The sequence below is a fragment of the Mytilus edulis genome, unplaced genomic scaffold, assembly GCF_963676685.1.
Source record: "Mytilus edulis unplaced genomic scaffold, xbMytEdul2.2 SCAFFOLD_453, whole genome shotgun sequence".
Classification (NCBI taxonomy): domain Eukaryota; kingdom Metazoa; phylum Mollusca; class Bivalvia; order Mytilida; family Mytilidae; genus Mytilus; species Mytilus edulis.
Window position 1 is genome coordinate 24,928 of NW_027268573.1, and position 4,758 is coordinate 29,685.

The window sequence follows — 4,758 nt, forward strand, 5'->3', positions numbered from 1 at the left end:
GACTAACGCGTCGCCAGTAAACTTAATTTGCGACCATCAAATCCCCAATTGATGCCGTCGGAGCTTAAAATACAATGCAGTTATCTCCTAATTTGATTACATTCAAATCATTGTAATCATTTGTACAACTTGTGATTATTCTGCCTGTAATGGGCGTCTTTAATTGACAATAAAATATATTTGATTTGATTTGATTTGCTTCAGGGTGTCATAATTGTACAGAATTTGTTGAATATCGGGTACACACGGCCTTATTTGTTGATAAACTGACAAATGTAATGTCCAAAAGTCAACACTGATATAATTGTGTAAGCAAGATAACCTGGTCAACCATTCTGTGGCAGTGAGGTTAATAAGCAGCAGGATAATTAACATCTTCTTCATGACCAGTTGATTAACATACAAACCGCACCTGGTTTCAGAGATTTTCAATTCAACAGGTATTTGTTTATGGACAATTTTCCTTATAGTAACTTTTAACTTCAAAGTAAATAGTGCGAGCAATTTTTAGAGTTTTAACTGAATTGAAAATCTTCAATAAATTAGTTTCTTATATATACAAAATAAATTTATCGTTTGCATTCGTTCCTCAAACTGCTTTCTTTGTTAATAAAACCCCAAACTACTATATTGTCTAGTTTTACCCAACACAAACATTTAATCTGTTATACAAAGGTATATGAGGTATATTGCTGCAAACTTTTTTCTAGGTACGTTACAGCGGATTCCATTGAGTGTGTATTGAAAATCTTCAATAAATTAGTTTCTTATATATACAAAATAAATTTATCGTTTGCATTCGTTCCTCAAACTGCTTTCTTTGTTAATAAAACCCCAAACTACTATATTGTCTAGTTTTACCCAACACAAACATTTAATCTGTTATACAAAGGTATATTGCTGCAAACTTTTTTGGACCACTTTTTTCTAGGTACGTTACAGCGGATTCCATTGAGTGTGTAGCCAAAGGTAATATCCGTGAAGTCATTGTTAAGTTAGGTTAACTACACTACTTTAAGAATAGACTAGTTCGACAGAAAACCAATCGACCTGTCTATTGGACTATGCTACTTCGAAAGGAGGGTAGTATACCTGAACTTTAATGACTTCACGGTTCATCTAACAAGCAAGCTAACCAAAGATATTACCTTTCGCTACACACTCAATGGAATCCGCTGTAATCTAATCCAAAGGGTACCGTTTGTGGCGCAGAAGTTTTGTTTTATAACTTCATATGAAAAGCAAATAAAAAATGTAATGACAATTTTGGGGATAAAATATGGAAATCATAATAAACGACATATTTCTTGCTTTCGTGTGCTGTGGCACTATACGTATTTTGCCTGTATAGCCATCTAATATCGCCGTCGTCACGTACATTGTAGAAACTAATACAAGTCATTTTGAAAGAATTTATTACTACAATTTGAAATGCAATGCCAAAACATCATAAATTTGAAATGAACATGCATTTGAACTTAATTTAATATTCATATAAATGTCTTAGATCTTTCGAAATAGTTTTAAAAAAAAGGCAAAAAAAACCCCATCAAATACAGTTTTGAAGTTTGCTAGTTACAAAAAATAAACAAATACATGTTACAAGTCTCTTTTATTACAGCTCCTGATATTCAGCATGGAAATATTAGATCACATAATACCAGGGGTCACCGAAATTGAATTCCGCAGACCATCGGTAAAGCTGTTTTGTATCTTTATTTCAGTAATTTTCTTTATTTGTGTGTTTGGATTTTCACATTTCATGGGGATATTATTTAAAACGTACAGAACCCTGGATAAGAAGGAACAGATATTTTGGAATCTGGCAATAGTGCGAGCAGTTTACGGAATATTTTGTACGGTAATTGGAATCTGGTCATTTTTTATCGACAGTGAACTAGAAAAAGATATTGTCTTCGGAACGACGCCAACAAGTTATTTTGCGCTTACTGCAACTGTTGGATTTTTTTGTTTTGAATGTCTGGCTGTTTCAATATCAGATATAGTGTATAAAAGGTTCAGTATTTTATTGAATATTCACCACTGGATATCGCTTGCTGGATTTTCCATCTTACTGGTAGAAGACAGCAGCCATTATTTCGGCACGAGAGGCCTCTTATTAGAAATGAGCACTCCATTTTCCGCCGTATGCTGGATATTTCTCAAAGCTGGAAAAGCAGACACATTGTTTTGGAAAGTTAACCAGTTTTTACTGGTTCATTCGTTTCATTTAAGATCCGTAGTCGAATGTTCAATTTGGTACGTTACTTACAAACACTGGAATATAATATGGGAAACCATGCCAGTTGCTTTCTTTGTTTGTTTGTATACACAGCTAACTCTGGTGACCTTCTGGATGACTCCGTATTGGACGTACAAAAAGACTGTTCAAATGATAACTCCCGTGGATTGGAACTTTGAAGATGTTAAAACAAAGACAAAGACATCCTAAAGACTATAATAACTATACAAGTCAGACTCCCTTTTGAGATTAACCTATATGCAACGAGGACGTTGCGACAAATGAAAGAGATTATTTTTTCACAATACATGTAGCTTCTCGTTTTCACTTTCACGAATAGAATTAAATATACTATTGTCATTCAAATAAGTTAGATGTCTGTGGCAAATTAAAAACCCGCACAAAGTAAACAAGGATCATTATATTAACGCAAACTTCGGATATGTAGAAAACAACATAAATAATTTTGCCACTTCTGTCATCGGTTCTTATAACCGCCTCAAACAGGTGCAGATCATTTTGAAATGTCCTATTGAAACCGGGCTTAACGATTTAGTAATTTGATTCCTACATTCCTTTAGGAATAAATGTTCCTCGTTTGCAAATTTTAAAGGCCTATTTTCTCTAAGGACCATAACATATCGAATCTTCTCTGGAAATCTTAACATATCGAATCTTCTCTATGGACCATAACATATCGAATCTTCTCTAGAAACCATAACATATCAAATCTTCTCTAGGAATCATAACATATCGAATCTTCTCTATGGACCATAACATATCGAATCTTCTCTATGGACCATAACATATCGAATCTTCTCTATGGACCATGCCATATCGAATCTTCTCTAGGAACCATAACATATCGAATTTTCTCTAGGGACCATAGCATATCGAATCTTCTCTAGGAACCATAACATATCGAATCTTCTCTAGGGACCATAACATATCGAATCTTCTCTATGGAACATAACATAGCGAATCTTCAATGGACCATAACATTTCGAATCTTCTCTATGGACCATAACATATCGAATCTTTTCTATTTCTAGCATTATGTCATTTATACGGAGCTCAGTGCACAGGGGTTTGTTACAATTTTCCGGTTTTACTATCCATGCGAACCCCGAAAAAAAAACCCACAGGGGTTTGTTACAATTTGTTGGGTTTACTATCCATGCAAACCCGAAAAAAACCCACTGGGTATGGTTACAATTTGCCGGGTTTACTATCCGTGCGAATCCCGAAAAAATCAGATGCATCAAATACAAAGAGTTGACCTATTGCTTCTAGTATCTTAAAACAGACTTAACCAGGAAAACTTGATTGGCAAATGAACTGTAAAAATGAGGTCAAGGTCAATTAGAAGCTGCCAGACTAACATGTACACTAGTATAGTAGATCTATTTCTTAAAGTAATTTGAAAAAAAAGACCAGAACACAATAATTTAACCAATGAACCATGACAATGACGTAAAGGTCAGATTAAGGCTGCCAACCTAACATGATTGTACACCTTATAATCATTCTATACACCAAACTAGAGTAAATTTGGTTTAATATTGGCCCCATAATTTAATAATAAATCATGATGGCCATCTTGATCAGTAAATCAATAACAAAGTAGCAACACTTCATCAGCACCTCATTAGGAACATTTATGACATATTTAGTTTCAGTCCAAGCAGTGGTTCTCTATTGGTATGTATTTCCCATAGGGTTCTATGTTAAACTAAGTCCTTATTGGCGGCCATCTTGTATAATGGATCGACTACAAAGTAACAACACTTGGTAAGCATCTCATAAGGAACATTCAAGCCAAATTTAGCCAAGGGATGAGAATAGCTCATTTGGCCCTTTGGGCCAGGTAAGCTAAAAATAGTTAACCATATACCAAATATAGATATCCTATTACTCACAATGAGTGAAAAACTCGCATATTAAAAATTGTTTTTTTCAAGCAGTGATTGAACCATCAAAATGAAGTCAAGGACAATGGAGGTATGACAGAAAGATACTTTGTAATATCAGTCATCTGTATAAAAAGTTTGATGCATCTAGGTCTTCTAACATCTAAAATATATTAAGCTTAAAAGAAACAGTTTATGCTGCCGCAGTCAGATTGTAATCCCAATATATTGATTTTACGCCTTGAGTTGCAGGCGAGACAAACATTCCATTCTATACTGCAATTCATTTAGTATCGACGATTTTGATAGAAAGAAGTCCAAGTTTTTTAAGCATTTAGCAGTACATGTCAGTTTATATACATTAACAGATGGTAATAAACAACCAGATGCTCCGCAGGGCGTAGCTTTATACGACCGCAGAGGTTGAACCCTGAACGGTTGGGGCAAGTATGGACACAACATTCAAGCTGGATTCAGCTCTAAATTTGGATTGTGATTAAATAGTTGACACAGCATAGGTTTCTGACACAAAATGAATGTGTTCTAATGAACTTAAAATTTTTGTTTTCTCTTAGAGCAATTCACTATGCTGTTGAATATTAATCC

The 4,758-nt window shown here is 34.4% G+C and overlaps 1 pseudogene; it reads left to right on the top strand.

Moving 5' to 3' along the window:
• The first annotated feature begins 216 nt into the window (after window positions 1-216).
• On the top strand, window positions 217-2,602 carry LOC139507805 (protein CLN8 pseudogene; annotated as a pseudogene).
• The last annotated feature ends 2,156 nt before the right edge of the window (window positions 2,603-4,758 follow it).